General features: G+C 38.6%; 1 long non-coding RNA gene across 1 annotated transcript in view; it reads left to right on the top strand.

Annotated features, from left to right (window-relative positions):
• Window positions 1–17,907, top strand: part of LOC147842925 (uncharacterized) — a 959,952-nt gene that overhangs the window by 301,646 nt on the left and 640,399 nt on the right. The window lies entirely within an intron of this gene.

Genomic DNA, 17,907 nt, shown 5'->3' with positions numbered 1-17,907 from the left:
TAAAGAAAACAACATGAGTTTATCCTCCTCATTTGCATGACTGTGACAGTATACAATAGATCATTGAACATGGTGTTGTATAATATCAAGGAAATGCAAATATCCTGCTTGCTTATTTGTTTACAGCGTGTTATTTTGTTTTCCAAGAAATGCCTTATAATGTTTACAGTATGTGTTAGTCGTGTTTCTGTGTGTGTGTTGGCAGTAAATAATGACAGTCTTTTCACAGAAGTGTGTGTGTGTGTGGTTTTACTCCTAACCTAAAATGACCCTCAGACCTCTATAATCAGGACAGAATCTTGGAAATTACAACATACATCAGTGAAGAAGATGATCTTACATCTGTGGAGATCAACAGAAGTTTCAGTAGTTTAATTAGTTGTTGTTAATGCCCATAAGACTGCGACACGGTGGCTCAGCGGTTAGCACTGTGACCTCACAGCAAGAAGGTCACTGGTTCAAGTCCCCGCTGGGCCAGTTGGCATTTCTGTGTGGAGTTTGCATGGTCTCCCCATTATGGCGTGGGTTTCCTGCGGGTGCTCTGGTTTCCCCACAAGTCCAAACAATGTTTAATATAAAGTAATGTAATGCGGTAGGCATAGGTCCGCTTTAATTTGCATATATGAGTAAGAAGATACAGTTCCACATCTTTGTCATATTGGAGAGCAGAATGTAAATAATGCAACTGAACCAGATTTGACTAGCAAATGATTGTCTTGTTTCAGGCTGTACTAATCTTTTGAACAAGAAAAACAAAATTACAATATCATAGAATACTGAAGCTCATAACACATTGCAAGATTAGGATTTAATTACAGCAGTTCTGCCAAATAACTTAAAGTTATGAGTATGATGGTGAAAACTACATTTCTAGTCAAACAATCCTTATACAATCTTATACCAATAACGGAAATAAGGGCAGTTATAATAGAGCTTTGCTATTAGGTGATTGTATTGTATTGCATTCAATTATTTTCTTGTCGGCTTACGCCTGTTTCACACCGCAAGCGTCAGCGGCGCGTGAGCAGAGCGTGAGCAGCGCGTATGTCGAGCAGTAGCAGCACGCAGGCGTTTGCCTTTCACACCAGCTGCGTCTGCAGCGCACAGCTCTTCGGCAGCTGCTGCAGAGATCAACCTATCTCTGTCTATTTTATCTAGTTACCCATGTCTCTCTATATACAAATACACATTTTAAACTTTTCATCTGCACCAAAGCCCCTCCTATGCTGTTTCATTAACCTGCAAATGTTTATTTTACAAATTTTATAGATCAAATAGTACTGTCTGCTTCTCAAGTTAACTTATATGAGAAGTGTCTACAGTCAGAGGACAATCGCCAGTGCTATCATGTCATTTGTTTTTTGATTATCAGGTTGCTGTAGACCTAGTTATAATCATATTTATACAATATAGTTATAATGATATTTATACATGATCAAACTAGTGTTACTTTCTCCGCTTCAGTGATGTCCAGCGGCAGAATAACAGCTCGTTAATTCATGCTCGTGCAGAGGATGAGACGGACAAATGTAATTAATGCATGCCATTCTTTTACTTATTTTCGTGTTGTCAGATTCACAGTGCAAACAGCTCCCGGTAGGAATAATTCGAGTGAACATAAAACAAAGCCGATTAAAACTTTCTTTCTCTGCTTATAGCTGCACAGAACACAGCGAGCTCACATAATCCAGCATGCGTGTCGAACTACACTACCCACAATACACTTCGCTATGGACTACAAATCCCGTAAATATTCTATTTCCCCTCTCCTTAAACACTAGTGTGCAACTGATACTAAAATTGTTTTACATTTGGTTTTGTAGTTCGGGCCTAAATAAATGTTTGTTGCCGTTTTTAATCGTTTTAAGTTCATTTGAATGACTATATATAAACCATTTGACATTATTAACGCATTTATTGGGTAAAATTGCTACTTTTTACTGTCATTCAATGTGTTTTGGTCATTATCAATGCACTGTCACTTTAATTGAGCGTGAGCAGCGCGTCAAAAATAGACCCAGCGCCGAAACTATCGCTGCACTGCTGCTTCGGCGATGCTCACGCTTCGCTCTGACGCGCTGCTGCTGCGTGCGGTATGAAAGCTCTAATCTGTTAACATGGACGCCGAAAACACACACTCTGCTCACGCTCCGCTGATGCTTGCGGTGTGAAACAGGCGTTAGTCCCTTTATTAATCAGGGGTCGCCACAGTGGAATGAACCGCCAACTTATCCAGCACATTGTATGCAGCGGATGCCCTTCCAGCCGCAACCCATCGCTGGGAAACTATTATATAGCAATATGAAGCAAATTAATTATTGATGTTAAATTAAAAGAAAAGTACTTGAAAATGAAATTATTTAATGACAATATTTAATGGCGATAAAAATACTAGTGGCCCGTCGGCACAATAGCCTAGTGGTTAGCTCATCGATATATGTTGCTGTAGCACTTCAGGATGTCCCGAGTTCGAATGCCGGCTTGAGGACATTCCCCGTCCCTACCCCCTCTCTCTCTCCCACTTCACTTCCTGTCTGAAATATTGTCCTATCCACTTAATAAATGCAAAAAGGCCAAAAATAAATCTTAAAAAATAAATAAATAAATAAAAATACTAGTGGCCTAAGACTTTTTCACAGTACTGTATATGACGATATTTAGATGAGGTGCAGCTATCTGCAAACCTGGAATCTGAGGGCTCAAAAAATCTAAATCAGGGGTCACCAATCCTGGTCCTGGAGGGCCGGTGTCCCTGCAGGGTTTAGCTCCAACTTGCTTCAACACACCTGCCTGGGTGATTCAAGTATACCAAGTTAGAGCTTGATTAGCTTGTTCAGGTGTGTTTGATTAGGGCTGGAGCTTAAATCTGCAGGACACCGGCCCTCCAGGAACAAGTTTGGTGACCACTGATTTAAATATTGTGAAAATCACCTTGAACATTGACATTAAGTTCTTGGTAAAGCATATAACTCATCAAAAACTGATTTATAACATGTATTGATGGAACATGATCTTATTATCCATTTTCTAAATCTATTCTGGACACTCAAAGCCTAGGAACACCATCCCAACTGTGAAGTATGGGGGCGGCAGCATCATGTTTTGCTGCAGGAGGGACTGCTCCACTTCACAGCATAGATGGCATCATGCAGAAAGAACATTATGTAGAAATACTGAAGCAACATCTCAAGACATCAGCCAGAAAATTAAAACTTGGCCACAAATGGGTCTTCCAAACAGACCATGACCCTAAACATACTGCCAAATTAGTTCAAATGTGCTTTAAGGACAATAGAGTGAATGTTTTGAAGTGGCCATCACAAAGCCCTGATCTCAATCCTATTGAACATTTGTGGGCAGATTTGAAAAAGCTTGTGCGAGCAAGACAGCCAACAAATCTGACTCAGTTACACCAATTCTGTCAGGAGGAATGGGCCAAAATTCCTGCAAACTATTGTGAGAAGCTTGTGGAAGGAGACCCAAAACATTTGACCAAAGTTGTACAGTTTAAAACCAAACCTGAACAAATACCAAGGAAATGTGTGTAAACTTTTGACTGTCTGGAAATTAATTAAAAACATTCTTCCAAAAAATTCTCTCATTAATCTGGCATTTAGCAAAAGTCAATCATTTAGCTATTCCTGACGGACCTAAAATAGTAAACGTTTAGTATGATTTACCATCAGACACTTTAAAAAAAAAAGGTTATGTTCCTTTTTTTAGAGTATATGTACACTTCTGCTTTACACTGTAAATAGATACACTTCAGGCTTCTCCATGTGTGTAAAGTGTGAATGTGCGAGACAGCAGATGGAAACACAGGGTGCTTTAAGTGCTTCAAACAGAGAGCAAATGTCACTGTCAGCCTTGGACTGAAAACCTGCTGGAGACGCCAAGAGGACACAGAGACTCAGACTCAGAGAACATGCTCACACTGTGACTGTTAATGCCTCTATTAATCTTCATAATTCATACTATAACTCCAGCATTATCTGGATATTAATTCTTGTGTATTGTTCAAATGGACTCCCCTTTGGTTAGGTTGGTGGCTAATTGTGGCTCATTGACTTTCATTATAACCACATTTTTTGATTGCAAAGCCAGGACAGCATTTGATTATGCATTCTTGATTGTTTCGTCATCCCTGTTGGAAAGAGGTAAAACTTTTTACTGTTGATCATCAATTGGCAGCATTAATTATTTAGGTAGGCCTGTGAAAAAAGGGTTGGGACTTTTACATAGAATCCTATGGAGTAAAACAACATGTTACTCCATATGTGTGTGTGTGTGTGTGTGTGTGTGTGTGTGTGTGTGTGTGTGTGTGTGTGTGTGTGTGTGTGTGTGTGTGTGTGTGTGTGTGTGTGCCCCCTCTGCTGAACAAAGCTGAGTGTCTCTTGAGTGATTCACTCCCTCTGGCTCTCGGCACAAGGACGAGTGCAGTGTGTGTTTAATGACAAACAAGAACAGAAGCAGAGCAACACCTACAGACCATCAGCTGAGTGCACTCAATGAAGAGATGATAGATAGATAGATAGATAGATAGATAGATAGATAGATAGATAGATAGATAGATAGATAGATAGATAGATAGATAGATAGATAGATAGATAGATAGATAGATTGATTGATTGATTGATTAATGGATTGATAGATATATGGGTGGATGGATGGATAGATGGGTGGATGGATGATAGATCAACGAATGAACAGAGAGATGGATGGATGGATAATTGAATACAGTAGATAAATGGATAGATAAATGGATTGAAACAGTAGATTGATAGTTGGATGCATGGATAGATGGATGGATACATAAGGTACATAGATGGATGGATAAATAAATGGATAGATGGATGGATAGATAGATAGATAGATAGATGAACAAATGAATCAACAAATGAATGAATACAGAAGATGGATGTATAGATAAATGGATGGATAGACGGATGGATAAATGGATAAAAACAGTTGATGGATAGTTGGATGGATAGATATATTCAATAGATGGATGGTTACATAAGATTCATAGATGCATGTATAGATGGATGGATATATGAATGGATGATAGATGGATGAATACAGTAGATAGATAGATAGATAGATAGATAGATAGATAGATAGATAGATAGATAGATAGATAGATAGATAGATAGATAGATAGATAGATAGATAGATAGATAGATTAATTGGATGGATAGATGGACAGATCAATGGACTGACGGACTGATGGATAAATATATGGATGGATGGATGGATGGATACAGTAAATGGATGGATAGATGGATGCAGGGACAGATGGATGGATAGGTGAATACATACAGTAGATGAATGGATGGGTAGATGGACAGATGGATGGATGGATGGGTGAATAAATGCAATGGACAGATAGATAAATGAAAGCAAAGACAGATGGATGGATGGATGGATGGGTAAATAAATACAGTAGATGGATGGATGGGGAGATGGACAGATCGATGGATGGATGGATAGATATATGGATAGATGGATGCATGGATGGATGAATACAGTAAATGGATGAATAGATGGATGCAGAGACATATGGATGGATAGGTGAATACATGTAGTAGATGAAGGGATGGATGGATGGATGGATGGATGGATGAATGGGTGAATAAATCCAGTGGATGGATGGATGGATTAGTAGATGGACAGATCGATGGACAGATGGATAGATAGATATATGGATGCATGGATGGATGAATACAGTAGATGGATGGATAGGTGAATAAATACAGTAGATGCATGAATGGATGGATAGATATACACTTGGATAGATACAGTTGATAGATGATGGATGGATAGACAGATTGATAGATGGATGGATGGATGGATAGATAAGATCTATGGATAGATGGACTGATAGACAGAATGATATATGGATAGATGAATGGATGGATGAAATGATAGATAGATAGATAGATAGATAGATAGATAGATAGATAGATAGATAGATAGATAGATAGATGGATAGATAGATAGATAGATAGATAGATAGATAGATAGATAGATAGATAGATAGATAGATAGATAGATAGATAGATAGATCATTGTGTTGTTAAAAGCAGAAAATGAGACACAATCTGTTAAACTATACTTTTAATTCTATGAAAATCTAGACAGAGACTCGTTTTACAGAATTATTTACACAATCCCTTATTCAGAGAAAGAAAACAACAGAAGATAGAGGAGAATAAATGAACATGAGCTGTAAAAATACACCAGACAGAGGTAAAGACAGACACAACAGTAGAGAGAACGCTAAAGTTGAACTTGTGATGATGCATGATGGCAAATTACTGCCTGATCTTACAAAAAAACGTAAGTATTTTACGTTTTGCCAGTAGGTAAATAATTTGTACGAGTTGAGTCGTACGAAATTATACGATTTAAAAAAAAGAGGTGTGGCACCTAACCCCACCCCTAAACCCAACCGTCATTGGAGGATGAGCAAGTCGTACTAAATTGTACGAATTAGATCGTACAAATTCATATGAATTAGCCACTAAATCAGCAAGTTAAGAATTGTCGTGAGATTGTGTTTTGAATAAAGCAGACTTAGAGTTGTGCTTCTGTCAGTTAGGGCGCACTCACACTGTGCTATCCGAACCGTGCCCAGGCCCGTTTCCCGAATCATTTGAGAAGTGTGAGTGCGCTGAATCGGGCTCAGACACGGTTCACTTGGCCGGCCCTGGCCCGGTTGGAAGAGAGCGGTTCACTTGGGCTTTAGCGCGGTACGCTTATATTATGAGTGCAAAACGCGCCAAAGCCTGAAACTGAAAACGAGGCATGAGTTTTAAGGGACTGTTTCATAGGGATTTATTAATCATTCTTACTGTTGAGTGAACACAAACTGTTGTAGTTTTTTGAAATACGCAAACCCCTCACTGCACGACAGCTGCACCTTCAGCAAACCTCCTAATTCCTGCAGCACGAGAGCTTTATGATTGTTTATGAGCGTCAAAAGTGTCATATCTGTTTGGCGAAATATTTAAAAGCATGTCACCGCATATCAAACGACTTAAACGATAAAACTAAAGAAATCTCCACTGTGCTGAGCGAGAGAGCTTCTAACTGAACAGCGCATCATCGTGCCCAGACCCGAAAGTAATGTGAGTGCGAGCTGTCAGGGGTGACGGGGGGTTGCTGGGGACAAGCATGGCCCGGTTAAAGGCAACTGTACATAGTGTGAGTACGCCCTTTCAGATGTGGGGAAAACAGCAGCATTTTTACAGCAAACAAACAATAACACAGAGGAGCAAAGGCAGATGCAAACACAGATGGACAGATAAACAGACTCCTGATAGAATATTTACAGCCAAACAAGTTGGTAAAAAGATTGAGGACTTTGCATAGTTGATTGCTCGATGTTCAGCCCACATGTGGCGATGGGCTATTGGCTTGATGTTTTTCTTTCACCCACACACACACACACACACACACACACACACACACACACACACACATATGGCTGTATTTCTGATGACACCGAGAGACACTCATTCCCTTCTGCAAGATGCTTTTGCTGAGGTGAAAGTCAACATGAAAGCAACCTACTTCACAAATATTCACAGGCTTATTGTGTGCCACTGAAGATGTTTTTGGTAATGTAAAAACTCGTCCAGTGCAGAATGCTGAAATGACTTTATTTACTTTTTTTGTGCTGTTAAACTATATAAATATATCATGGGGCTGTTAAATGCTTGATTCTGATTGGCTGTGGATAATTATGAGCGTAGGAATGAATTTTACTCAGAATTAAAATGTGTTCTGTAATCAAAACAACCCTGGATTCTGGAGAAAAAGGCCCAGGATAGAATCTGACACTCTCTTGCCCTCATCCCTAAACTCTTCTTCCCCTCTGGTATTGATAAATCCTCAGGTGTGACTAGTAATGATGTTTTGTTCACTATCTTTGATCAATTTTGATGAAATCCCAACAGATGAGTAAATCTTTAAGTCACTGGTTAACTTTGACAAAATAACCACTTATTGCTTTCACAGGAAAGAGAAGGATGAAATATCTCTGGGTTGCAAGTCTGTATCCAGACCAGCCCATAGTGAAGAGCTCTTAAGCTCAACACTATATACTTTGGACTTTCATCTATACTCTTAGGGTGCTTTCACACCTACACTTTTGTTTCGGAACGTATCTCGTTTGCCCAGTTAGCGCGGTTCGTTTGGCATATGTGAACAGGGCAATCGCGCTCTGTTCCGCGCCAAAGTAATCGCTCCGAGATCGCTTGAATGAGGTGGTCTTGGCTCGATTGAAACTAACCCTGGAGCATTTCGATTGCAGTGAGAAAGCGATCCGATCCGAGTGCGGTTATATCACAGTGTTTTATGGATGTGTAATAGGCTTACGGCTATATGAAGAGAGAATTATGAGTATGGCGGGAAGTTTCGCGAGTCTCCGGATGCCCGCAAACGAGTGATGATCTCCCGGTAATCTCGCGTCTCCCTCCAGGTCCTCAAATAGGCATCGTCGCGCACCCTTCTCACCTCTCCCCACCGCATCTCTCCTCAGACACGTCGCGCGCGCTCACTCTGTCAATCACCACCAAACCACCACCTCTCCTGACAGCTGAGCGGGACGCTGCAAAATAAACCCTGACACTCTGACCAATGTGAGGAGAGTTTACTCGCACGTGACTTGTTTTAGCTCTTTTGGTCCGATTAGAAACTTTGCAGTGTGAAAGCGAACCGCTCCAAGAGCAAAGAGCAACAATATAACAATTGTAATCTCTGTTTCGGATCAACTGAATCGATTCACAGGTGTGAAAGCACCCTTAGATTTATCCTTGAGTCATTGATGTTGTGCATTTACTTCCGAATTGGCTTTCATTGTCTGATTCTGTAACTCACGAGATACACTTTTACCTGGTAAATAAGTGTTAACCTTTTTGATGAACTCTGGAGTCTTCCGAATTCAGTGTATCCAGTAGATTAAGTGGAGTCTACACTATGTGAAGTTTCACAAAATAATTTTGAGAGGAGCATGTGATATGATTGACCACAGCTGGTCTCTCATCTACAATAATTAGTAAGCCAATCAGATTAATAGAAACTCACTATAAAGCTGGCTTTTCCTCCCATAGACTTGCATTCATACACACGCGAATGCGTCAGACCGGAAATGCAGAGTCATGCGTCAAGTTTCGCAGGTTGCTGCGGTGCAAAGTTCAAGCTTGGTAAACTCTTGCCTGCGAAATTGCATCACTTGACTGCGTGAGACCAATCGAGGATCAAAACATGACCTTTCAGGACAGACATTTAAAATATGGAGCAATCGCTCGCTTTTTTAATGTCTAATAATCTTGTTTAATCCCGCCCCTTTTCGCAGCGCCTCACGACAGAATTTCGCACACACAAATTCTAGTGTGACCGCAGCTTAATTTTGAGAGGAGCATGAGATATGATTGACCACAGCTGGTCTCTCATCTACAATCATTAGTCAGCCAATCAGATTAATACAAACTCATTATATTACCTCTATAAATGAATAAATACGGTAATTTACCGTGAAAATGAAAAATTACTTTTACGGTTTGTACCATGTTTTTAACGGTAAAGTACTGGCAACCACAGCTGCCGTTTTTTTACCGTAAATTTTACGGATTTATTTTTTACAGTGTACATAACAGTTTTCTTCATAAAACAGACGTGAATGTGTCAGACCGGAAACGCGGGGTCATAAGTCAAGTTTCGCAGGTTGCTGCGGTGCAAAGTTCAAGCCTGGTGAACTCTGACCTGCGAAATCGCATCACTAGACTGCGTGAGACCAATCGAGGATCAAAACATGACCTCTCAGGACAGACATTTAAAACATATCGCTCGCTTTTTTAATGTCTAATAATCTTGTTTAATCCCGCCCCTTTTCACAGAGCTGTACGACAGAATTTCACAAACTCAAACTGTAGTGTAAACGCAGCTTAAGTAGTTTTTTTTTCGGCAGAATCCCTGCATCCACCCCTTCTCCCCCTTTCTTCCTTTGCCACGGGGAGCTCTCGAGAACTACCCGATCTCGCACTCTCCTTACATGCTCAATCGACCAGGAGGGAGCTCAGGGTTCTTTCCCGGGACAGCATGCCAAACCTGCTAACATTTGTCAAACAATATCTAGGTGTGATCTCTTGAACTTTAGAATTCGAAATAGTTATTAGATTAATAGACGCATTTGACTGTACAAAGCCTTTTTGGCGCGACAGCATGAAAATCTTTTAATCATCTAATCACTGAAATTAGCGTGGATTTGGCTAATTGTATTATTCTTTTAGGCTGAGTGAGCAGTTGGCAATAGGCTTGGGCGGTAATATGGTATACCGCAGGATCTAAAAATAGATCCAAGTGACCTGCTTTTTTACAATATTTCGGGTTTCGACCGAATGAGAAGGGAGACGTGGTAAATACAAACTAGAGGTCTGCATTCCCACTGCTGTACTGCGGGAGCCAACCAGATTTCTTGCCGTGCGGGAATGAGTTTTCGAATAAAGCGCGGGGCGGGAGCGGTCGGTAACTCTGGTGTCATTTGAAAGGGAGCTCCTGAGCGAGCATGCATGCATCTGCGTGGATGCTGTTTTGTGTGTGTGTGTTTCTGTGTGTGTTTGTGTGTGTGTGTGTGTGTGTGTGTGTGTGTGTGTGTGTGTGTGTGTGTGTGAGTGAATGAGAGAGAGTAGTGCTGTCTCTCTCTCTCTCTCTCTCTCTCTCTGTGTGTGTGTGAGAGAATGAGAGAGAGAGAGAGCATCCTGTGCAGATCTATAATACGAACAAGACAAACAGGTGACCGCGAACCGAAGGTTACAAATACGGTATTCAGTTTCTGAATGGTTTAGACACAAGCCAACAGTTTGGTGACGCTCTCTGAGCTTTACATCATAATTTTTTTAATTATGCACGGTAATGCCGGATACCGGGGTAAAATAGGGAGGAGGTTTGACGGTATCAAAATTTGGATACCGGCCAAGCCTAGTTAGCAACCAGTCTATTTGAGTCAGTCCTTCATCCTCTGACTAACTTCAGAGTGTCGAAGTAGTGTTCGTGAGAAGACACGCAAGCCCAGGGCATGAAAACTCTGAGCAGCGTACATTCATTCATTCACTTTCTTTTCGGCTTAGTCCCTTTATTAATCCGGGTACGCCACAGTGGAATGAACCGCCAACTTATCCAGCATGTTTTTACGCAGCGGATGCCCTTCCAGCCGCAACCCATCTCTGGGAAACATCCACACACACACTCATACACTACGGACAATTTAGCCTACCCGGGAAACCGGAGCATTCGGAGGAAAGCCACGTGAACACAGGGAGAACATGCAAACTCCACACAGAAACACCAACTGAGCCGTGGCTCGAACCAGTGATCCAGCGACCCAGCTACCTACTGCACCACTGCATCACCCACTTTGAGCAGCGTCTGGCCCCTAATGAATGTACAATTAAGAATATCGGACCCAAGAAAATATCAAAGTCTGAATTACATCACAACTAACTAATAAATTGGTCAGCTAAAAAACATAAATGGAAAATTTAGAATAAACAAAATTGGAGTCAGATTAAATTATACATAAAGTCAGAAGTGAAATTGGTCAATAAGTTTAAATAAAGAGAAATAACTCTTTTCAGAAGCGCCCTACATGCAGAATTCCTTCGACCACGACACTGGATTCCAACATTGGGCCAGTGGGTGGAGTCTTACAAAAGGCATGATGTTATTTTCAGATAAACAGACAGCTAAAGCTACTTTATTCACAAATGTAATTAGAATTAGATTTTTTTTTTATTTAAATCATGCACAACAATACATTGAGCTCGAAAGCAAATAAAACTAACCCTAATTAACCTAGTTAAGCCTTTAAATGTGACTTTAAGCTGTATAGAAGTGTCTTGAAGAATATCTAGTCAAATATTATTTACTGTCATCATCGCTAAGAGAAAGTAAATCAGTTATTAGAGATGAGTTATTAAAACTATTATGATTAGAAATGTGTAAAACAGAAGTTGGGGAAAAAATATACACTGCCAAAAGTGAAAACTTATACAAATTACTTTGACTTGTTACAATTAAATGAATTAAGTTTGACAAACTTAAATTACAACAGTTTCAGTACTGGATTAATTTAGTCCTTTTAGGTGTCCCAAGTTTTATTCATTTATTTAAGAAAACAAGAATGGAAGAGAACAGTACATTACAAATCATTCAATATAATCATTTTCATGCATTCATTTTCTTGTCGGCTTAGTCCCTTTATTAATCCGGGGTCGCCACAGCGGAATGAACCACCAACTTATCCAGCAAGTTTTTACGCAGCGGATGCCCTTCCAGCCGCAACCCATCACTGGGAAACATCCACACATAAATTCACACACACTCATACACTACGGAAACCCACGCGAAGGCAGGGAGAACATGCAAACTCCACACAGAAAAGCCAACTGAGCCGAGGTTCAAACCAGTGACCTTATTGCTGTGAGGCGACAGCACTACCTACTGCGCCACTGCCTCGCCCAAAAATACTTTTATTACAATACAAATAATTTACTTCATTTTGATATAATAATAATAATAATATTTTTATGTTTTGTGGCAAGTGCAAGTATTGCTCACTATTAATGGTGAACAATACTTAATTTTTACTTTGCCATAAATAAATTACTAAAACTTGTTACACTTAATGAATTACTCAAATATTGTTATAAATATTGTTATGAAATATTGTTATAAATTAAGTTTGTCAAACTTAATTCATTTAATTGTAACAAGTCAAACGAATTGTTTTAAGTTTTCGCTTTTTACAGTGTATAGGGCAGCTATTTATTCAGACTTCAACTGTAGACTGTCCACCAAAACACCTTAACTCTTTCTGATTCTGACTGTAATGCTGTGCACATTTGTAAAGCTGCTTTTGCATGATAATTACTGAAAATATTATGAAAAGAGCCACACAAATAACCTTGAGTTGAATTAAATCTGAAAACTTCCATGTAATTGCCTTCATTTTTGTTTGACGTCAAGCTGCTAAAGAAGCATTGAGCTGTTCCTGTGTGTGACTCAGTGTTTCTGAATCTCTCTGAGCAGATTGTAATGGCTAATGCAGTGAGGGTTGCAGCGAACCAGGAGAGATTTTGCTCTTGTGGTAAATTTGACCTTCATCCAGTTCAAAAAACCTCCTCGAACTCAGCAAACGCCCACTTTACAGCATCACACCGACGCCTGATGGAGAACATCTACTCTTTTATGTCCTGTTTTCTTGCTTACTCGCAAAAACGCATCATTTTATGAAGATGTTACAGTCGATATAAAAGCAGCTTTCCTCAAATCTTCCTGATTTTATTGTACAAAATTAGAAAATTATATACTTTTATTATCGTTTAATATTTTCTATTTTATTTTATTTTATTTTATAGATTTCCAATATTGCTTAGCCAATACCTATTTTTAAGAACTATAATTGACAGCATATACACACAAAAATATACTTTCATTGCAATTTTTTAAAATAAAAGTGTTAATTACAGTCATTCAAAAATAAATTTAGATTTTTAATTTTATTTTTAACGTTAATATTTCTATTACTTTTATAATGCATTTATATATTTTTATTTAAAAATATATTCATAATGAAAATGACATTTTCCAAAATCTGCAATGACACAAACAAAACGTGTCATTTTAAAATGATGAGTAAAATAGTTTGAAACATATTTGTATTTTTTTCTTATATCACAAAAGTCCAAAGATTATACATGCTTATGAAACATGGAGTCAGCTTCCAGAAATGATCAGATGTGCTCCAACATTAGGCACATTCAAATCAAGACTGAAAACACATCTGTTTACAGTTTTTCTTGTTTGCTTTGAGCTGGTTAAAGAAACTAAGTTCCACTTCATTTTCATTTTCACTATCCCAGCAGAGCAGAAGACCGGTCTTGCAAATGTGTAAACTCTTTCTCATTGGGTTGACACATTTTCCGCACCATTTTTCAAAACAGTTAACACGGATGTCATTCAAGCAGTCCAAACTTCATTGTTTTAGCTATGGTAACCAAACAGAAACCATCCATTCCTAACCATTAGAAACTACCAAGATCAGTATGAATTCAATGAAGCACCGATTTGACACTCCTTCACTTAGCAATCAGTCTGCAAACATTAAAATGGTGGAAGGTCTGTGTTGTTCTGTGCCAGCATGGATGGAGGAGGTCAATAGTGGCTATTTCCTATACTCCTAATATATTTGACTGTATATTGGTTTACATGTGTTTTCTCTAATATTTACAATATTTTATTAGTTTTTTTCTGCTTTCTGCTACTTTTTTCTTTTTTAAATTTTCTTTTTATTTTTTTTACGGTATTTTAGTTTTCAGCCACAGTTTGAAAAATGTCATGAATTCAATAGAAGTTTAATCAAAGCATTTCTTATTCTTGATCCAATTCTTTGCAAAAGGGCCAATTTGACAGCCCAAATAGAATTCACACTGAGTTCTGTATTTTGTTTTTTGTTGTCCATTGTGCAGTGATTAATTGAAAGAGCTCATATACTTGTTTGCAAGTTGTGTTGTTTGAAGGTAAAACTAGCTTTTGTTGCATATTTTAAATGTTTTGACACGGTATGTGCATTTTGCAAGCATAAAGTTTCATTTTGACCATGAGTGCCGCTGTTTAGGCCTGTGTGTTAACTGTTTTGAAAATGTGGAGTTTCAGTTGACGGCTGCATCAAAGCAAACAAGAAAAACTGTAGCTGTGCCTTTACTGAATGAGCACTGTGCTACGTCCGACAGATTGCACTATCATGTTTTTCTCTTCTTCTTCATTCTTTTATATCACATTTTACCTGTTTTTATGTTTTTTTTACGCATTTTTATTATTTGTTTTTATTTTTATTTTACTTGTTTCTTTTATTCTTGTTTATTTAAAGCACTTTGAATTGCCACTGTGTATGAAATGTGCTATATAAACTTGCCTTGCCTATATAAGTACTAGGTAATATTTATATGTACAGTTTTGCAGACCATATTATAATTTTATATTTTTATTTTAAATTGTTTTCTTTTTCTCTGGAAGCAATTCATATATTTTAAGTCACACGGCAAACATCTTTAAAAAAATTGCTTTAAAGAAAAAAAAATTACAGTGACTTCAATTAGATTTTAAACCTGACTGTAATATTAATCTGTCAAATAAATAATCTTGTTCCAACCCTGACAAGACTTTCCATTCTGTTTGACGTCAAGGCTATTCAGTCGGTATTTCTGACATTATTCTGAAATAATTCAATGCTTTATCTACTAAAGATCATACACTTTATACCATCACAACAAACCCTGATTAAAAAAAAAGTACAGTTAATCTGTTATTTCTTGTTGGCTCATAAAATCTGGCACATTAAAGAAATTAAATTTGCTAAATCCCTTCATGTTGACTTCATATCTGCAAAAGCATTCATAGTAAAAACCATACATTATACATTATTAGTAATGTTTCCTGTTTGGGTGTTAAAGATACTGCAGGTCTGCTGAATGCTTGATTCTGATTGGCAGATGAGCAGATAAATGCACAGCTAAAGTAGTTCCGGCAGGTTTAAAGCGCATTGCAGCTCCATATCACTACGCTGAATTAGTCAATACTATCTGAAGGCAGCCTTCATGATGTGAACTGAGATTGCAGACTCAATGGAGATAGTGACGTCACTGTGAGGGTTAGTGGTGGGGTTAGCACATTAAAAGGCATTGCATGCAGATCAGATTGCATGTCTGCAGCCAGATCCCTCTCCAATTATTAGTTATTTCACAGTCAAAATCACATCAAAACACAACTGAAGGCTTTGGATGAGATGTGTAAGAAACTATCCTAAACACCAGCGCAGTTGGAGGATGAAAACCTGACAAGAGTCTTAAGTATAACATGTAAACAGTGACTTTAGCTGTGGGAAATAGAGTATAAGCAGAATAATGCATTCCAGCATCTTGAACTATTGGAAAATAATGCACCCCCAATGTGTAACCACTTCAGTTATGCAGTACAATTCTAATAATTCAACAGTCTGTTGTCAGTGATTCCTAATTATTACATTTAATGGTGCCATGAAGGTTTTTAGATGTTATCATCGGTATGCAAATGTTTCCAAAACAGTGACAAAACTCACATTTAGAAGATATTAACCTGACATAAACATCCAAAGCTTCCAGTTTGTCACTTCTGCCTGAGTGGATCAATGATTGTTTTGACTTAAGTTCATACTTCAGTTCCTTATCAAATCTTCTGACCAATCAAATGCTCTCAAGCGTCTGAGGCTTTTCATTTGATTCGCTTGAGTTCAATCACTCTTATCAGCAGAGCTGTGAGAAAAACAAAAGGCTATTGGCTGTTTTTTGAAAAGGGGAGGGGCTACTCTATGTCTTGCCCTCTCTTCATGATTCAATTGAGATTACCTCGAATATCAAATTAAAAAAAATCAACATTTCAAAGCACTTCATGAGACCTTTAACGCCCCATTCACACAGAGCGTCAGCTTCAGCGCATTCCATTCACTTTGAATGGGTGACGCCAGGCGTTGCCGATCTGCATTGTGGATCCGTCGGCGCCGCTTCAGTGGCGTTGCTCGCTGCAAAAGTTGGAACTTGCTCCACTTTTCAAGCGCTGACGGATGCGTCAGCCAATCAGATCACTGTATGCAAATACACCATCTCAGACAGTGGCCTATTGCTGACTAATGTCATTGGCTGATGCTGCTATGACGATCACGTCAGCCCCAACTTCAGACATGCGTTCTGGTAAGCGTTGACGCTGAAGCACCGTGTGAATCGGGCATAACTGTTGATTTTTGAAACTTTTTTAATTCTCAGAATATTTCGCAACTTTTAAAAAACTAAACATGCATTTCATTGGTCATTATTATTTGAGTATTTCCTATTATATAAAAATATAGGACCCTATAAAGTATATTTTGTCATCTCGCTAAGCTGCTGAGCCAGTCAGGTCGAGCTTTTGTGCTTATTGTTTATTTATTTATTTATTTATTATTATTGTGTTTTTTAATTACAGCCGATGAAATTCATTTCAATGTGAAATGTTATTGGCCACAATAACACAATGTGTGTGTGTGTGTGTGTGTGTGTGTGTGTGTGTGTGTGTGTGTGTGTGTGTGTGTGTGTGTGTGTGTGTGTGTGTGTGTGTGTTTTAATTAATTGAATGTCTTTGGTTTACGAGATTTACGATAACTAAATTCCGATTTCTACATGCCATTTCTAGCACACAGAGAAAAAAATTGACTTGTTTTAAATATAAAATCTCATAGTACGACATAGAACGTCAAAACTGACACACTAGGCTATTGCGTTTAAGATTAATGCGTAGAACAAAGTGCTAATCTATCACACGAAAAAACAGTACATTTACATCACAAATATGATTGTAATAAACATATTTGCAATTACATAATTTTTACTTTTTATTTTCTTAGTTGTGACTTAAAGGAGACCTATTATACCGGTTTTACCAAGATGTAAGATAAGTATCGGATGTCTCTAGAGCAGGGGTGGGCAAACTCGGTCCTGGAGGGCCAGTGTCCAGCAAAGTTAAGCCCCAACACTAATCAAACAAAAGTTGGAGCTATACTGTGCTGGACACTGGCCCTCCAGGACCGAGTTTGCCCACCCCTGCTCTAGAGTGTTTAGCTCAAAATACCACACACTAATAATGTTTTGTAACTCTTTGAAACTGACCATATTAGGCTTTATTATTAATTGTGGCGTTTTGGTGACTGTCGCTTTAAATTCAAATGAGATGAATGTGCTATTTTCAAAAGAGGGCGGGGCTACAGACATATGTGTGTCAGCATAGTGGCAGATTCAAAACAGCCGCTTCTCACTGCAGGCTGTTTATGCTAATGAG

The sequence above is a fragment of the Danio rerio genome, chromosome 7, assembly GCF_052040795.2.
Source record: "Danio rerio strain M-AB ecotype USA chromosome 7, GRCz13ab, whole genome shotgun sequence".
Taxonomy (NCBI): Eukaryota; Metazoa; Chordata; class Actinopteri; order Cypriniformes; family Danionidae; genus Danio; species Danio rerio.
The sequence above is the reverse complement of the archived record's forward strand: the minus strand, read 5'-3'. Positions and strand labels throughout refer to the sequence as shown.